A 20,026-nucleotide genomic window follows, 5' to 3' on the forward strand; every position below is an offset into this window, starting at 1 on the left:
GCTGATGTTCAAGTCTTTCCGAGAACATCGGCTTTTCTCTTTCAAGCTGCTGATGTTGAACTTTGACCTGTGAGTCATCTTGATTTTAAAAATCATGCTCCCAGGTACACACCTTAAACTGAGAGCAACTGCAGCGGATAAATGATTCCTGCACGTTTATCATCGTGCACCTCCGGGAATAGGCAGAACACATGTTTGAGTGAAGGGGAACTTCCAGAATAAGAGGAAAACTGGATATCATCTACTACCTGATAGTTATTGATTGCAGACAATTCTTTATTTTGCTGAAGTTTTAGCATGGAGCCAGTAGCGTCGACTGTCACACTGTGAATGATTTCAGTCAATAAAGTCACCATGCAGGTTTTAAAGTGATTAATCGATTGTACATTTAGCAGTGTTTGGTAAGTTTTGTTCCTCTCTAGAGCTGCAGACGACAGACTGAGAAGTGTTTCTGAAGGTGCTTTGTTCTTGCATTGAATAAATTTGAACCAAAGCCAGAGTCAACATGCAGAGCGAACATCGACAGTTTTTCACTCTCTGTTTTTTTAATCACCAAGTAATGTTTCCATGAAGACAAACGGTGCTGTATTGCATTCCCATTATCTGTGCAGAAGACCTCAACGGCTCAAGCTTGTGACCGGGGTGAAACAAGGAGCGTGCAAACCCCTCGATCAGTCCGACACAGGTCAACAGATACAGATAGAGAGTTGTTGTTGCGGAGCATTGACAGCCCACTCAAGGTCACTTCAGTGTGGGCAATCTGGGCATGTTGTTTGGCCCGTCCTGCCTGTCTGTCTGACCCACATCTCGCTGTGCTGGCTAAATATATACAGTAGACCCCTCATTACAAAGCTTCCAGATTAATCTGGATGAAATCTGAGCACCGTGTCACTCTCTGTCTCTGTGTTTGACTGCAGCCTTCTCTTCATAAGCTCCCTTAGGCTAACTTACCGTTTCACTCACTCACAGACATGCATTAAAAAAAAGCGAAATGACAGATGCAGGCATTCACACAAACATGATGCATACATATTATCAACTTGTGAATAGGACAGGAGCTGCAGCTACATTTGCTCTGTTCATTCACAAACACACTGTCTTTACATTCAGAGCACGCCTGTTTTACTGCAGGCATGACTCCGTATACACGCCATATTCTGTTATACCATAACACACCTGCACATACTTAATCACAAACAGCACAGGTGTGCATTCTTTAAGAATAAGCTCACACTCCAGTATGGATGCATTACAGCAGAGTGTGATCATGTGATGTATGATGAGCCCCATTGCTGACCCCATCTGTCATGAACCGAATGTGTTTCTTTGGAGTAGGGTTAAATCAGTGTTAATGTATTGTTTTTATTCTAGTTTGCTAACTTTTTAACTAAAGTAGCCTGCTCAAAATTTAATTTGGTAAAATTATTCAATACTAAAATTATCATGTGACATGCAAAAAAAAGCAAAAAACAAAACAAAACATGAGGATGCTCAAAAGTGGATGATATATTAAATTTCATGGGCAGCAGTGTATTTTTGGGATGTTTTTAGCCAGTGATCCAAAACATCTTTCTAACTCTATCATGTGCATTTAATAAGGCATATAAAAAGAATTAATAACAAGAGTCAATCCGAGTTTGTTGGATTGTTATTTAACTCTTTGGGCTTTATCGGGATTGAATTTGGATGAAAGGTTACAAAACTTTTCAAACTAGGAATACCCATACTTTAAGTGTTTGGCTATTTACACTCATCTGCTCTAGCCTCATCTGCTAAAGTCACTGCTGACTGTTGCAGGTGTTGGGTGTCAACTGCAAATTTCTATATTTGGCTCAGGGAGTTGACGTAAGTAAGAGCTATTAAGGATACTTTCATGTGTTGCCAAATGGGGTTAAGTTTTGTAATGATATGTCACTGAATAATGCTGCAAAGGTAACATTTTTAACTTTTTGTTCACAGCTTTGGGGACAAAATGTGGCATTTTTGGTTATATTGCACATGTCTATGAATGTAAATGGCAAACTTTGTGAAAAGCAAAGGACTTTGATAGTTACAACGTTCCTATTTCGCTCATTAAACTGTAGAACAATATCGGCAAACAGTTATAAATTTTTTAACTTTTTGTTTTAGCTCATTTTTTATGCACTTCATCTTTTTTTAATTTCAATTTTTAATTAAAACTGCTTTCACAACTGAACAATTTTTAATTCAATTTGTAATTTGTGAGATAAAAGTCAAAATAATATAATTTTTTTCTTTTGCTTAGCAACCGTGACCCAAATCACAACTGTAGTGAAGAATAAAGAGTTGAAATCATGCATTTAAATATTCTACATAGACAATTTCCATTAAAAAATGCTTTTTTAAAACTGAACCTTTATATTATCCATGTGCATAACATCTTTTTTGAAGCTCCTTTATAATGAACTTTTTTAATATAAGCTCTATCAATAGTTAACCTTTTACACAAATGGATTGAAATGCAGCTTCATGATACTTTTCTTTTTTTTTTTTATCAAGACTCTGCCTCATTATTCAACATGACTCCATTACTTTTTATCATCCATTCAATCATTTAGTCACCACTTTTGGCTAGGCTATCTGCTCAGACTTCTTGGCTAGCTTGCTAATTAGCTGTGTTGGCACACAAAACCTAAGTGCAGTTTATGATATTTCACATTATTAGAGCTTTTCCTCAACCCTCTGCATGTTCAGTGGCCAATGCTAAAGCACTCCTCAGGGCATGTGATTCACTGATACAGACAGCCGGCATAAGACACATTCAGCCCTCCTCCTGCGTTCTCTCCATCAACCATCCATCCATCCACTCCTTTATCACCGGCTAAACAAACATGTCTGCACACCTGGTGAAGCTTGCAGAGGCAATTACATCCATTTGGAAACAAAGGACGCAGACTTCGTGAGGCCACAGTTAATTGGGATGTGGCGGTGTTGCCGGGGTATTGTTCAGATGTCGAGGGATGACATCACTGTGCTGATGTCACGGTGCTCATTATCTTTTCACCACTTCTTTGGCTTTTCTTAAAGTAGAGGAGGGATAAAGAGGCATTGATTGGCTTGTTGATTGTACCTCAATTTCCTGAGGCATTGTTTCAGCATCAGGCCACGTTACTTTACTTCGAAGCAGCAACGACATTTTTAGAGAAAGACTCAGTGGAGATCCAGCTCTGAGGATAAAAGACCAAGCAGGAGGGTTATCCACATGGGCTGCTGAGTGAATAAGATTATAAACCTGGTTATGATTATATCTATGACTAAAGCTAAGCATCTACCTGTTAAATCTGCTTTCTACCTCTCTACTGCTTTAATAGTAATGGAGCCTAATAGGCACTTATTGGGTTAATGTTGGAGAGAAAACCTTTTCCTGTCTTGGGGGTGGGTGGAGGAGCGTTGATGCTTGGAGGCTTATGAACCCGCAAGTCAAACAGTAATGAAAACAGTTGTGACCTGATTTCAAGATCCTGGGAAAAAGAAGTAGCGTCGATAAAGACGGATGATTTTCAGAATCCCCTACTTAAAATATTATGATTTAACAAAGCTGTATGCTTTTCCTTCCTTATGTCTGCTCGACTGGTTACATTATACCTCCCCTTTCCTTCTCTGTTTCTGTCCATGTATCTAACGCAGCCATGCCGTCCGGCAAGGAGTAGCTGTCACCCGAGGGAACAAAGCGCGAGATGTTGCTCTTTGGAGCAGGAAGCTGGCACAAGGCCAAGGGTGGAAAATCTATACTCGGTTGCATAATATAACATATCTTTACCTCAGATGAACTCTGAGGAGGCCTGGCAGCTGCGAGTAAACAGAGCTGGAGGGCGGGAGTTTGTGTGTTATTAACTGACTCTGTTTGTGTGGTAGTGTCTGTGTGTGTGCTCAGCGTGCACTCTCAGCTTCTTGTGACTTGCAAATGAAAGCATTTTCAGCCCTTCAAGAAAAATAAGAGTCAAAAAGACTCCTGTTGAAATAAAAGAAACATTGATAAGAGCACTCCAAGGTTAGGCTCAAACACAACTCTGTGGCTTCTCCTTTTCGTCCAGCTAGCCTGTAACTCTCCCAAGCTACAGCTGCAGATATAAACTTTCTGCTCTGTTTAGGCTCAGAGAAATAGCTGCAGGATTAGTGTGTGTTACATGGAAAGTTGTATATTTGACTGGAAAATTTGTCGCAGGATGAGGATTTCATGTCACTGCTGAAATATAAAACACAGATGGGCCAGATTTAGCATTACCCCAGCAAGTCCGTGGAGCGAGACAATCCTTAGTGCTTTTAATGTTTCCAAATTTGCTTTCATGCTGAAGTCGACCCTCCTCTCTCTCCTCTTATTAGAACGTCTTGGTTTACGTCTAGTCAAGGAGCCATTGTAGTGATACGGTTGCCGAATGTAGAAACAGTGTGTGGCGTCGCTCCTCTTTTGTGGCTCTCTCCACTTTGGAGGAAACAAACCCCAAAAGCAGCAGACTGTTGTGACGTGTCAAACCGCTGTCAGGCTCTTTGACGTCTTGAGCAAAGGTTGTGAAACTCAAACTGAGCTCATTATGGTCATCATCTGGAGTACACACACACCTGCTGCAATCTAAGGTGAAGAAAAACTTCTGTAGGCCTTGTTGATTTTATCACATATAATTTCATATAACTTTCTTTAATTTACTATAACTATAACTTTCCTGGTTTAATTTTTCTAACTCCATCTGCACACCTGAATAAAGAGGCTTACCCAAGCTAGAGCTCGGGCTCATACAGGGACCACAAATTGACCATGTATTGCAGCCAGACTGTGGAGATTTATGATGAACGTGAATGGTAGAGATAGACCTATATGGACTTGTCAGGGCCGATACCAGTTATTTGTAGTCAAGGAGGCCGATACCCGATACTTAAAGCCGATATTAATTTACAGTCTAAGTGAAAATATTGGTGTCAAAACTTTGAATGGTACAAACTCCAACACTTAACTGCATTCAATGTTTTCAATTCATGTTTTTTAAAGTCAAATGAAAACATGAAAAAATAGCTTAAGTTTTCTACAGTAAATAAAGTTTTCCAAAATTTCAATGCAACTGCAACAACTGTAAAAACTGCACTGCTGATTGGCTGTTACCCAAGCCACGGCTCTGCTTGTAACCAATCAGATGGTACTGTGGGTGGGACAGTGCGGAGCGGCTGCATCAGAGCAGCAACAACGCAGTTTTAAATTTGTTTCTTATCGGTCGACGGATTAAAAAATAGGCCGATGCTGATATGCCGTAAAATGCCAAATATCGGCCCCGATAATCGGCCCGGCCGATAATCGGTCTATCCCTAGTGAATAGGGATGGTGTGAGCGGGTTTGCAGAGGTGCATATTATGGTTTATTTTTTTAATACTTGAAGGAGTTACTTTCTTTGAGAAACACAGGGAGATTAAAGAAATTCAGCCCACAGAGAAACAGAAGTGTCAGGAGAGAGGAATGGGACGGTATGAAAGAGGCCATAGTCTGTGTATTGTAACTGGGCTGGGGAGCGCTCTACGTCCTTCTCTTTTTCCTCGCAGCACGATTTGTTTGATTTACTCTCTATCAATCAGCAGAGGATGTATTTAAACAGACTTGAAGTATATTTGGGAAAGCCTCTTTATGGCTGTGGCTGTTTGTGTTCTCCTTTTACTTTCCTTGGAAGCAGACTGTGATTAAAACAGACGATATAGGCGTATTGAATTTCCTAAGGGATTGGAAGAAACGCAAATGCATCATAACCATATTATACTAGTTAGGAGTGGTGTGTATTGCCAAGCCTCTGGATACAGGAGAAAGGAGTCCCACAAAGAGCCAGAGTCCCACAAATGCAACAACACAAGAGGACATCTGACACTATTGGACTGTGTTTGACATTTCATAGGATACACACACAGAACCAAAGCTTATAGTGCATGAAAAGCCAGGTTACTGTGAGTGTGTGTGTGTCCATGTGTGTGTGTGTGTGTGTGTGTGTGTGTGTGTGTATAGAATTTAACAGAGGAAACCCCCCTCCCACCTTATAAAGTTTCTGTCTCTCTACATGTGTGTCTGTGTGCGTGGTTGTGTGTCCGAGCGCCGCAGAATCCGTTTGGCATTTTTGTTGTGAGGGAAGCATGTTGCTGGTGGGACTTTGGCCTGCACAATCCCTCCTCTGTTAAAACAATGCGGCGGTTGTCCTCCCTAAACTAATTACTCCCTCCCGGGGGAGAAAGGCAACAGCACCAAATCCCATAGTTAGGAGCTCTGATCTGGGCTCTTCTGTAAGAAAAGACCTCATTCATTTCCCTCCCTGCTTCCCCTGCACAGGCACAGGCACAGGCACAGGCACACACACACACACACACACACACACACACACACACACACACGCGCACACACACACACACACACACACACACACACACACACACACACACACACACACACACACACACATACACATACACAAACATACACACACACACAGTCACACATCACACACGTGTTTTATTTTTTGCTGTGATGGGTTCACCAGGATGGAAGCTAATTATGCTAATATACCCCGATACCTTTCCTGATATGTGTTTGTCTTTGCATCGAAACATTTTATTATCCCTATAATTATCTCAGCTGAGGGTGAAAAAGCAAATAAAAGTTGAGTTATGTTGTAAAAACAGTGTAAGAGTGTAGTATTACAAACTGTCCTTTGCTGCACATGAAGCTCTAATATATATATATATATATATATATATATATATATATATATATATATATATATATATATATATATATATATATATATATAAAACAAAGCTGAATTTTTAAATAAAGATGCATATCTTTTATATTTTTATTTGAAAATTCTGCTATGTTTCACCCAATGTTGGATTAAACCAGTTCAGATTTGACCTTTAATCCTTTCTAAGTGGATAGACATTCAAAGTAGATTGCTGTACTTATCCAGATTGGGTCATTTTGACCCTGTCATTTTTGGATTGTAAATCAATGGGCTGAGATTTCACCTGGTGTTGGGTGATTTATAGTTTAGTTGCCTCCCTGAAGTTAAACACAACTATTGTGCCCCATGTCTGACACAGCAAGCTCAGAGTCTAACTTTAAACTTTTGAATTTTCATGTTAGATGGTTTAACTTTGTAGGTAGAATTATAAGACATGTTAATTGCAAATATTTAATTTTTGTATTTGTAAAGTTATTTTTGGGTTAGTTTAATTTTCTATAACCAGACCCCTTCTTATCTCACTGGCCTGCTCCACCTTGACACCTTCTCTCCTAACCTCATCTTCTGGAGCCCACCTCCTCTCCACACTACCTGACACCAAGCACTGCACCTGGGGGGACAGGGCTTCCTCTGTCACCTCCCCCACTCTCTGGAACACCTTTCCACTAAACATGGGTAACTGCCCACACCTGTCCACTTATTAAAACCCACCCCTTAAAAACTGATTTTAATGTATGATTGCTATCACATGTATTTTATGATTTCCACTCCTGAATTTAATTAATCTATTGTTCTGTATGTTGTCTTTAAACTTGCTGCACTGCCTTTGAGTGTTTTTGAAAAATGTGTAATTATTATTATTATTATTATTATTATTATTATTAATAATAATAATTTTTGCCTCTGTTTAATAGGATAAGAATAAAGAGACAGGAAAAGCAGAGAGTGGGGAATGACCTGCAGCAAAGTCTAGGGTCATAGAGTTGAATAAGTAGCCTGCTACGCGAGGACCTTTTTAAACAAGTGAATAAACATAATTTAAATCTGTGTGCAGCAAAAAAAAACTTGGTTTTCATATAACTTCGATGGGATGTGTACTTGTTTTTGTCAGTAAGTGTATTGTGAGAATTAATGTGACTGTACGTGTTGTATGTTGTTGTGATTTGGATTGCCCAATTTAAACTGCATAGTCTTTAAAGGGGGTGTGTATTTTCTATAATATGTAGGGCGACAGTTCAACATGTTTTTGATGTTTATAAAACGGAGGGCCCAAGAGATGGAAAACAAAGATCTTATGCTTGATAAACATACAATACATCAATACACATACACATGCATGCATGGGGATAACAACATCAACAATAAAGTATCTGTTGGTTTTCCAATTCTGGGAATTTTGGCTGTGACAAACGTTCATCTTGACCACAATTACTTAAATTTATCCATCTGTAAAAGACGTGAGAAGGCTTTTTTTATCGTTATATTTCATTAACTATATCCTCCCACTCCTCTATCATAGGGGATCGAGCAAGTAGCCAGTGTCTAGTTATAGTTTTTTTACTGGCAGTTGTCAAAATGCCAAATAGGTAGACACCGAAGTGCCCAGCAATACAGTCAATGTTACAAAAAGGTACTTAACTTAAATGGTATGTTCTCTGTAATTATGACTTCCAGAGTTTTGTGGATTTTGGGGGACTAAAGATGTGGTTTCAATTGGCAACTTGACAATAATATTAACAATACGACTAATTATAGGTTTATAAAGTTGACCGGTGGTACACAGGCTTCACTTGATCCACACCAAGAGGACCAAGTTCTTATGAATTCAAAAAGATGATTATCACATTTCATACTACTACAGACCAATACGAGTATGTGTTTGTATTAACAGGCTGGGATAATGTAACAACAGCTGTTAATCATTTGCATAGTTTAGAAATAAAATTTGCATGCAATTATTAAAATAGGGTGGCTGTGGCATGGTGTCAGTCATAGTCTGAATGAGGAATATTATGGAAGGCAAATGGATTTGTATCCAGTAATAAATACAGAACAGGGGGATTTACAGTGTTTTTGTGGATGACGGTGTGAATGATGCTGCTGATAATTTTTACAGTATTATTAAAATAGTAATAATAGTAGGTAGTTAAATTATTATTATTATTATTATTATTATTATTATTATTATTATTATTATTATTATTATTATTATTATTATTTTCATTATATATTTATTTAATTTAACATTCATAACTTTCAGGAACTTTGGGACTTGAAATTTAAGACAAAATTTTTTTGAATGCATTTACCCAGATATATTTACACCCAACCTCAAACAATGCTCAACTCAGTGCTCAAACAAGAGACTAGTGGTGACTTGTATTTGATTTCATGCAACTACACGTTAGAATTAAAACATGTGACATGAAACTTCAGTTTTGATTCATGGTGCAACATTGCGGCAAACCAGAATAAAATGCCATGAGGTTACTTCAAACATTTCATAATCATCTCAGATGCCTCTTTGAATGAAGCTTTTATTGCTCTGTGTTTGTCCTTTGTTTTATTTCTGCCTCACCCTCCTTAACCTTACATCAGCCACCACGGCCCGATGTCACTAACTGGTACAATGTAGCGTTTTGAAAACTTATACCAGTGAAAATGACAGAGAATTGTGTTTGTGTGTGTGTCTGTGTGTTTTAAAGCACGTGTGTGTCAGTGGCATTCTCAAAACCCACCCAGAGAGTGTTAAAGTTTTAATTCTGCCTTAACCAACCTGTTTGGCTTTGTTTATTTGTCTGTCCTCTTTCAGGAAGATTAGAGCAGCCATTGTGTGGAGGCTTGGGAAATAAAGCTCGAAGTTTATATTTGGAGATTGTTGCGGTGCTGCGTTGTTGGTCTAGACTGTTAGGGTTTAGACGTCTTTGTTTGTTTATCTGGAAATAAGTAAATTCCATTTGTTGCTGCTGAGATGGAGATTTGAGTTGCAAGGAGAGAACTGCTCATGACAATACAGCAAGAAAACATTGTATCACTGAACAGAGTGTGTTTGCATTTTTGTTCTCTCATTTCCAGTACTTACGTTGACTTTGTGGACGCTTTTTGTTCAGTCTGTTTCACACTTACAAGTGGAAGTGTAACACGCCACATGTCCCGCTGCAGCCAGGGCATATAAGGAGACAGTTATGCATGTGTGTGTATGTGTGTGTAAAAGAGAGAGACACACTCTGGTGGAGTAGTGTTTTCCTTAGGCTGACCTCTTTTCCTGTGGTGTGTGTGGGCCCGAGCGTCGTCCAGCCTGTGTGGACGCTGTGCCTTGTTTGTGCGGCTCGACACTCGCCCTACGGCAGAAGCGGAAGCTCTGCTTTAACAGCATTAGCAGGGCTCTTCCTTCAGCCTGTGGCCCCGTTTTGTTAACCCATCACTGTCCTCACACACACGTCTGGCCTCCATGTTCACTGTGAAAACATCAGATTTATTTTCCACCAAAACTTCACTTCTCCTGATTTTTTTTGCATTCATGAACTCTTTTGTCTTTTGTTGCTGCCTCTCTCCATGATTACCAACCTCTTCTGTTTATTCAACCCCCTGTGCCAACTTGTGAAACCTGCCTGTCACTAGCTGCCATGATTGGCTGTCTCTTTAGACACATTGTTAACCCCTTTATTCCCAGCTTAAAATCTCATTATCAACCTCCTATAATGCTTAACTTTATCTTATCCACAGCTCTGAAAGATGGCTTATCTGTTATTTTGTCAGCACATTTTTATTTACAAATCTTATCTTTACAGCATCAAAGTCATTTATTTTGTCCCTCTCATTTATCCCTGCCAGATAAAGAAAGCAACCATCTCTAAATGTGTGTCAGATTTTTTTTAAGACTGTTAATCTTATGTAACTAGGAGAGACTATTTGCAAGGAAGTCACTCCCCATTTTTATCTTCCTACCTTTTGTTTCCCTACTACCCTCCCCTTTGTCTTATTCTCTGTTTCATTTTTGTTTCCATATTCAGAGTTGGGTGCTGCTAGCAGTTTGAGTGTGCTTCCCAGAGAGGCTATTATACTCATTGCTTGTTTAACTTCCGATTGTGCTGCATTTTTTCCCCCATATTTTCAAGATGAAAATGCTCAAAACATAAATTACAAGATACATAGGAGATAACCAGAGTTTTCCGTCTTTATGAGGGCTTGTACAGGCACTAAAGGCCACTCTTCAGATGAGTATTTGTTTCTGTTGGAGCTCTGTGGCCACAGAGGGCACCAAACAAAGCACAGATCGATGAGCTGCACTTGAGAGCTCTGCAAGCACAATGTCAGATCATCATCAGGGTTTGATTTGTCCCTTAAAACAGCGGCAAGTTACTCGTATTATCTAAACAGGAAGTTGGGAAATTAATAGTAATAAGGAATATATAGAAGCAGGAGGTGGGGGAGTGCACAGACGTGCTGGGTGAGATGGTGGGGGTAGGGATTGCGGCAGAGCATTTGCATAAAGGGCAGGGCAGCTTGCCCAATGGTGGAAAAGGTTGGCATCAGGCCTTTCAGACTGGCAGAGAGGGAAGACTGGAGAGAAACACAGAGAGAAAGAGGGAGAGAAAGAGGGATGGGGGGTGCAGTCTATAGTACATCCCTTGTTCAGAAAGAGGAGGTCCCTCGATGTTGGCAGGAGAGCAGGCTAAATCTCTCGTTTGATTGTGTGGTAGATTGTCCCTTTATTTGTCTGATTGCAAAGCGTTCAGTACTGCATTAGTGGTGGGCTTCACTTTCCTGGGCTCTCCTTTCTCTGTCTCGGCCTGCTCCAGGACTGTCTCTGCACATTTGTCTCAGAGTTTATATCGTGTGGAATCAGCAAATCAAGAAGTTTCTGACTCACCAGTTTAACGTCTGCACTGTTTTGCTTTGAGCTTCTAAGGGGGGTCGAGGACACTGTTGATTTAGCTTGATGTCACATACAGACGTTTTCTTTAACCGTTTACAATTTGCACAGGACATAGAGATAAATACAGGCCTGAAGACAAGTGATGAGAGACAGCTAGTGGCTTTTTTTCTGTGTGAGTGTGTGTGAGTGTGTGTGTGTGTGTGTGTCAGAGCCACATCACTGCTGTTCCCCTCCTGCCGGTTGTGGTTGTGGTGATGTCATGGTAGTCGAGAGTGAAAGGGACGATTATTTAGCGTGGGCTTGTTATTTCTGGCCCTGCATCTATACGCACTGTATATAGAGTGTTGGCCAGCCACCCGCAGTCATTATGACCACAAAGAGTGAAACCAGTCCAAACTCACTGCAACCACAAATGTTGATAACCAATTTAATGTCAGGCTTTTAGGGTGATTATTGTGACTGTTTACGAGGTACTGCTGTTCCCTGCAACAGATATTCTTTTAAAAGCTACAACCAGATAGGATATTCAATTTATTTTGATGTTTTCATTGATATTAAAACTCTCCTGTCTCCAACCCTTAAAAAAAGCCAACTTTGTCACATTATTTTCAAAAATGAATTCCCAATTCTTTTTTTTTTTTCGTTATCTTTACGCTGCTTTTTACTGATCAAGGTGGGCTGGAGTCTTTCCCAGCTGTCACTGGGAGAGAAGCAGGGTACACCCTGGACAGACTGCCAACCAATCACATGGCTAACATGTAGAGATAGTTAATCATACATGTACACACACACACACACACACACACCCACACCTACGGACAGTTTTGAGTGACCATTCAACCTGGCAAGCATGTTTTTGGGCTGTGGGAGGAAGACGGAGAAAACGCATGCATGGACAAGACAGCATGCAAACCTTCTTGCTATGAGGCAACAGCCCATGTTCAACGTGCTGCTCAGATATTGATTCATAAAATCTCAAGATCAGTCTTTCAGAATATTCCATCTCCTGTGGGTGGCCCCTCATTTTTTTGCTAAAGAGATCTGGCCATGTCAAAGGCTTGTACCTTAAAGTGTCAGCATGGTAAAAATAAAGTGTAAGTCTCTCAGAAATATTTCTCAGTGTAATACCTCAATTTAAACCTTAATTATTACCTCTGCCAAGGAGGTTATGTTTTTGGGAGTGTTTGTCTATAGTAAAAGTAACGGACCGATCTTGATGAAATTTTCAGGAAATGTTCAAAATGGGATAAGGAATAACTGAATAAATTTTGGAGGTGATCCTGATCACCGTCTGGATCCAGGATTTTTTCAAAGGATTCTTTATCATTGTGAGATAGGGCCGTTTTCACCGTATCTGTGTATAACTCCACCATAAATGGTCGGATTGCTTTGCAAAAGAATACAAGACAAGGTCACCATAATTTCTGACAGATGTAAAAGTAGGATCCAGATCCTGGGGATAGTCTGGATACCAAGATCCAGAATATGAAATATGTACTAGGTCATCATAATTTTAAACACTGTCAGGTAACAAATTATCGTACAAACCTGCAACTAACACCAAATTGTAGCAGACAGTCTGCTGAAAGGGAGTATAACATTAAAGTAGGACAAAAGTGTTACGTGACAATGGCAGTATGCTTGGCATAGGTCTGCGCTCTCTGAGTGTTTTTCTTGTTCTAATAGTAATCCTGGTTAACAATTAAAAATTGGTATTGTAAACAGGGACATGGTAACCGGGGTAGCTGCAGGTGGCACGGGCTACCCCTGAAATCTAGTTGGCCACCCTACCTGCCTACACCATACCATGTGTATCATTTGCGGCAAATAGTTCAGTTAGTCATACCACAACCTACTGTTTTTATTTCAATCTATAAAAAAAGTTTAATTCCAGTGTGCCAGCCTTCTAGTCTGTGTCCTTACTTGCCCTCCCCCCAAGAAAAGTATTCCAAACACACCCTTGATTGTAAGAGAAATATCCATATATCAAGTGATACAATTGAGGTGAATGGGAAATGAAGTTGAGTCAATTTGGGTCCTGGAATCACAGAGACAGGCAACTCCAGCCCTATTTTTAAAGATACCAAGGTCAAGTTTGATTTTAGGATGTAGGACAGAGAAGAACATAAAGTGAAGAAAACTATCGTACACCGAGTTCTTCTACCAAAACAAAAATTTAGAAATAAAGATTAGTCTCAGTTTGTGAGGACTTTTAATGATTACCATTTAAAAAAAAAAAAAGAAAAAAGAAAAAAAGGACTTTTAAAGCGCTCATGTTGTGGTTCAGTCTTCTCCCATCTGAGTCAGGTATGAACCCTTCCTCCATATTAATGCACAAAGCTCTAACTTTACAGAAGTTAGTTTCCCAAACACAGACCCTAAGTATTAATGCAGGTAAAATACAGAGGCTGTTTTTAGTCACTCCAGCCCTGTTTGCAGTCAGGTTTTACCTCTAAACAAGCGACAAACACTGACGTTCTGCTCGAGTGCGCTGCTTGTCTCCGGGTTTGAAAAAACACTCGGGTTGTTTCTTCTTCCAGCCGTGTGTGAAAAGGCCGACTTTAGCATTTTCACACTCATGTCTTTGAAAAAAAGAAGCAAAGCCCTACAGCTTTGTAAAGTGGCAAGTTAACACATGAACCTGAAGATCCCTTTCATTTCAGGCTGTGTTGAAATCCTAATACCAAATGCGAAGGGATCTTTCCAATGGGGGGGTGGGAGGTTACATCCGTCTGCTTTGAGCCTGTTGATAAATCAATGCACTTGTGATTCTCTGTGATGCATGTGGACCTCATGGAGTAGATCAAAGACTGTATGGTATAAAGGACGAGCCATGGTGATCTGGCAGTTATGATGATGTGATATCTCACTTTTGGTATGATAAAGTGTCACTGACAGGTTCATCAAAAATGCATCACCTCCTATCCAACCATAAGAGGTATGCAGGATGAAACAGAATTGATTTGCTAAACACATTTCTTTTGTGCAGGCCAAGCTTACTGTGTTCCAATTACAGGCCAGGGTTTTACCTGGTAGAAAAATTAACACCTGCAAAATGCTGCCAAAACCTGTCCATAACTTTTTATCTCCTCTACCTGCCACTTTGGCAGTACTAATATTTGGATCTTGGTTAATAATACTGCAAAACTGGACAGGTTTTATTTTTCTATGGGCTGAAATTGTCACTTTCAAACAACAAAGATAAGGCGAAATGTCTTGGTCTCGTCAGAAGTTTCACCATTGCTTGGTCTGCTCTGGCAGCAGGGTGAGCAGCAGTCATCAGTTGGCTGGCACAGTGAGAAAACACTCAGTCAAGGCTGTTGTGGCTCTAAGTCGGCCTGCCCGGGCATGGCCAACCGCTCACGTGCTGACACACACACACAGACACATACAGGGTAGTGAGGCGCAGGGCGGTTCCTTCATCCAAAGGCAAATTCTTTCTAGACATCTGCAATCAGCTCGGAGTGGAGGGAAAACATTTTTTTAAATGTTTGTATGTGTGTGTGATAGGACAGAGAGTGACACCACTTTGATTTTAAAGTTAACTCAAGAAAGTGTGACATCAGCATCTTCCTAATCTGTCTCATAAGCAGCATGATACAGCACTATCTGTAGGTGAAATGTATGTCAGTGTGTTCCTCCACTTCTTCACTCCTCACTCATCAATACTGACATCTTCATCCAAGTACATCTGCATGTCTGAACGTGATTTAAACCTCCTCAAGCAGGAACACATAATGTTTTATAAAATATCTAGAGTGAATCACAAAACAAAATACCCTGAAGTAATCTGGATCACCTCATTCTTGTTGCTTTCAGAGTATGATTTGTGTTGCTTTTGTTTCATTTTGCATCACACTAGACCTTTCTCCTTTGAATTTATGTGTGTGCAGCGCAGTGATTTGCTGTGCACGAATCATCCACAACCAGGTCTCCTTGTCAAACACAGTGTAACATTGAGGCTTGTATTGGTGGTTGGTTGAAGAAAATTCAGAACCAGAGGACCCAGTTGGTTTTTGCTGTGCGGCCAGGCAGCCGAGCCCCTTTGTGGGGTTGGAATGTGCCGTGCGTGCCTCCTCCTCGGCTTGGTGCCCCCCACTCCACCCCACGCGGCCCACCCCAGGCACGTTAGCACGCAGCCACCACAAATTGCTTACAGATTTTTCACACATAGTAATGCGCTGGTTTGTAAATTCGGAGAAGTGCAACCAACTCTGGACAGTGGGCTTTGTGGATCTCCACGCATCACTTAATCCCTGCTTTAACAGAGAGTTTGGTCTCAGAAAACCCTAAAAGAGAACCCCACGGCTGTCTCTAAAAGTTTTATCCTGTGTCATCCTCTAACTGCTACTAACAACCAGGAATGAATACAGCATTTAGCACACACTTAGACAGTGCTGCAGACTTCAGTAAGCTAAAAAGACTAGAACATCAGGGCACAGGAAGCACATCTGCCATTTTGTAATCCTACCTCAAACAGGGAATTTACCTGGATGATAACACCTACAGATCTCAACCGAAGCATCCTTGCCTTCTCAAATGGTCTCAAATGAATGTATGTCTTTGTATCCACCCCTCCCACCTGCCCCAGCTCTGTGACTCTGGTCTAAACCCAGGGTTAACATGGAGCCAATGTCAGGCCCCGTCCAGGGTCAGGGACACTCAGCTGGGCAGGAGAGGACAGAGCCGAGCCCCTGCAGCCCGGAGACACACTAATGAAGGACCAGGGGCTGGGAGGCCCGGGGGTTGTGTAGACCAGGCTTTAATTGGTCTGATGAGATGCAGGTGAGGTCAGGTGCCAGAGGACTAAGCTGGACAGAGCATGGGGAAGAGTCCTGCTGTAGGGCATTATGGGTCGTAGAGGAAAAGACTTTAAGTTGGTTGAATTTTTTTAAACCTATAATTTAGCATTTATTTTAAAAAGTCCTCGTTCCACAGAGCAGAAATCATTCAACAAAGACTGCAGAACAATTCAAACGAGGGAATTTTGGTAACAACACAATAATGCATTTTAGCTTGCCAGGGTTTTAATTTCTTGGCAAAAGATTTGCTCTTTGGAACACGATAACTACTACTCCTGATATGTTTTTGAAGTTTAACAAGGTTGCATGAGTTAAAAACAAATAAACAGACTTTTATTTTGATGTGCCTTCATGCACTGTTTTTTTTTTTTTTTTTTGTGTAAAGATGCTTGCAAGGCCGACCAGTCTCCGCCTGGTTTACAAAGTCAGTAATGGTTAGATCTTTTGCAGTTGGGAGCTCTTGACAAACCTGAATTCTTATGATTCTTACATTTATGTTCTTGCAGGAGTTTTATGCTTTAGATTGGCTGAAAAAAACAGGAAATCTCAGTTGTGATTAACTTTATCAGATCTATTATATACACAATTAGGTTAAGTCTGCTCTTGAACAATAAGGGAGCATGCAAGAAGACCCAGGAAAATGAGAATGGACCAAAATTAGAAGAAAATTTTGTAATTGCAAAAAATAAAATATTCTATGAGTATTCATGCACGTTGATTAAATGATATATATTTAATGTTTTCAACGATTAACCCTCTACTGATTGTCCAAATGAAGCTGAAAACACAAAGAGCTTCGCAGACGCTGATGAATCAAACTGTGGGGTTTTTCAGAGTAAAGAGCCTTTTCTCTCCCCACTGAAAGAGTTAATCTGAAGTTGGCAGCCAACTCCGCAGTCTCGGTCAGACGTGCGGAGAATTGAAAAATAAAGGACTTCAAAATGATTTCTTTTGTCTCGTCATGGACTGTTTAAATTCAGTTTAGGCTTTTGGGCAACAAATTATTAAACCAAAATCTAGGTTTTATGGGGAAAAGAAATGATTTCAAATGCTTTGGTTAATAAAACAAAAACAATATTAATGAGGGGCTTTTTAAACACCGAATTGTGTGATATTTAAAAAAAAGGAAAGAAAAAGAAACAACGAAGCTTATATGGGAAAATAAAAAACGAGCTTTAACACAGACAGAGCCTTCAAGAATTGACTGTTCCAGGTAATTTAGGCCGTTTCTGGAAGATTCTACATTTTCACAGCTGGGACATCATTTTTAGTTTACACTTTGCAGTGTTCTCTTGATATTAATTGACGTCGGGCTTGTGTGCTTGCGCAAAAGTGTTCCGTTTGCGAGGATGCCAGCCCTTTTTTTTCTTCTTCATTTTTGTCTCCTCAGCTATTGACACGCTATTCTTTGTATCCTCTAACGAAGACCCGGTTTCAAGTATTGCCCTGTGTAATAAGATAATAGAATTATAAGCTACAGGGAAGGATATGACCCATAGATATGCCTGTGCATTTTATTTACTTATTTGGGGATTGTAAATTGAATTTTGATGGCATTTGAGGGTGAAAGGACAAACAAACCATGGAAATTGGGAATAATTTGTGAATATAGCGGGGAGTAGAAAACAAGGCTGGGGTCATTTTTCTCTCTTTTTTATTATTGTATTTATGTAATTATTATTTTTTTATTATTATTTGTTTTTTGTTTGTTTGTTTCACTATATATTTTCAGGCTTATAATATCACCCCGGTGGCATCATCACAGTACTTTCTGAGGCTTTTAGGGTGAAGGTGATAATGAGAGAACACCGGAAACACGCGCTGTGTGGCTCTGATGCACTGGCTAACGGCAGAAGTAAACCGTTAATGCAAGGTACACGTTTATTCAACACTAATTAAGTTTCCAGGTAAGAAGATGAACCTAGAAATTAACTTTTTAATCGTCTCTGGACAAAAATAATGTACTTTCATGCCGGAAAGTGGACGTTGAGACAGTAGGCCTTGTGTGACGCAGCAAAAAAAATCAGACACCTCCATGTTCCTCTCATAGGGAGATTATCGTTAGCTTATCACCCCGTACATTTTTTTGTAGTTACTGCACAACAGCGGTTTATGTAAGGGAAATGAAAGGACTTTTATCCTCTTGTAGACATATGTAAGTAACTTTTTTGGTTTTGTCAGGGATATCCAAGGGACGCTATTCTTCTAGTGAAAAGCAGAAAACGGAGGTCACATTGAAGTGCCACTCGAATGTATTTTAAAATGTACTGAAGGGCCCCAATAAGTTTAAAACCTGTGCGGTAAACTCACTGAATTACAAAGCTCATTGAGATATGTTAACCTCGAGGCTTCCTGTGTTAGTTTATCTAGCAATACATCACAGTTTGGCATCACACAATGACACACAGCAAGTACAGATGAAGTGGAGGTGTGTTATCCTTCGCTATTTTATCACAGGATAGGTAATCTGTGTTTCATCAGGCTAATGCCCATGATTTGAAGATAAATGAAGGCTGCCATGCAAAAGAGGGGGAAACATTTTTATTGTGTTTGCTACTCTGCTTTCATTACGCAGGTTTTCTATGCACCTACATGACCTTTTTCACTATTTTAGCCTTTAAACACCATTATCCAGCTGGCATAGTCTGGTAACAGCTTTTAAAGTTGTTTTTTTCTTTATTGGTTTATCTGTCTTATTTAAGAATAGTTATTACATTAAATAGTTGGGTCTGTTTTATGTTTCAGAATGTGAAAAATAGTCATTGCAGCTGCAAGTAGCCCAAGATCTTTGATGCAAGGAATTTTAAATATACACTTTTTATTTACTTCCATAAGCGACAAAAAAGGAGGAAATCCTCACAACCAGAGGGTGAGACTAGTCAAAAGTTTACTTTCTGCTTTTGAAATTGAGAACGTATTCTGAAAAATGCTTTTGTAAGTAGTTATTTTCTCTAAATGCCTTAGTTTCAACTTTTACCTTCCATTCAATTATGTTCCTACATGACAAATCTACAAATCCCCGTTCTGTAGAGGCCGTGATCAAGAGGTGTTTTGCACTTAGTCTGCTGTTGGAATTGGTGCAGGTTCTTTTATCGACTTGTCAATTAATAGACTAATAGTGTCAGCTCCACACATGTTCCTTGCATCTGCATTTGTTGTGATTTTAAGTCGAGCCAGCCTCCTGGTGAGGTTGGATGGATTCTGGTGCCTTGGATTCCAGCCTTGGCAGGGTTGTGGATGATGCGAACAGCACATGAACGAAGGAATTTCAGTACACGGTGAATTTTCCTCTTGTCTTTCGTCTTTGTTTGGTTGGTCTATGAATCAGCAGCACTTGTGCCTTCAGACTGTCTGCAGGAGCAGGTGCTATCCTGAATGACATGCTTCACGATGAGACAACATGGCAGCCAACGCTGCTCACACACCGAACACAAAATCCTCCCGGGAGGTTCTGAAACAAATTTTTGGGAAGAAGGATTTAATGGAAAAAGCTAGCTGACCATTTATCTTTCACTTTCAGAGCGGTTACATAAAAATGAGGCAAATTCTCTGCCTCCTCCGTCTTTTAAATTCTGTAACCATTTCTGTATTTAGCCTCTAAATCATCTCGTCATTGA

At 40.1% G+C, this 20,026-nt stretch overlaps 1 protein-coding gene across 7 annotated transcripts in view; it reads left to right on the forward strand.

Annotated features, from left to right (window-relative positions):
- The window catches only part of nfixb (nuclear factor I/Xb), a 151,869-nt gene that overhangs the window by 23,985 nt on the left and 107,858 nt on the right, over window positions 1-20,026 (forward strand). The window lies entirely within an intron of this gene.

This window comes from Halichoeres trimaculatus, unplaced genomic scaffold, assembly GCF_033239565.1.
Source record: "Halichoeres trimaculatus isolate MK-OKI-2021-1 unplaced genomic scaffold, fHalTri1.1 fHalTri1_scaffold_20, whole genome shotgun sequence".
Classification (NCBI taxonomy): domain Eukaryota; kingdom Metazoa; phylum Chordata; class Actinopteri; order Labriformes; family Labridae; genus Halichoeres; species Halichoeres trimaculatus.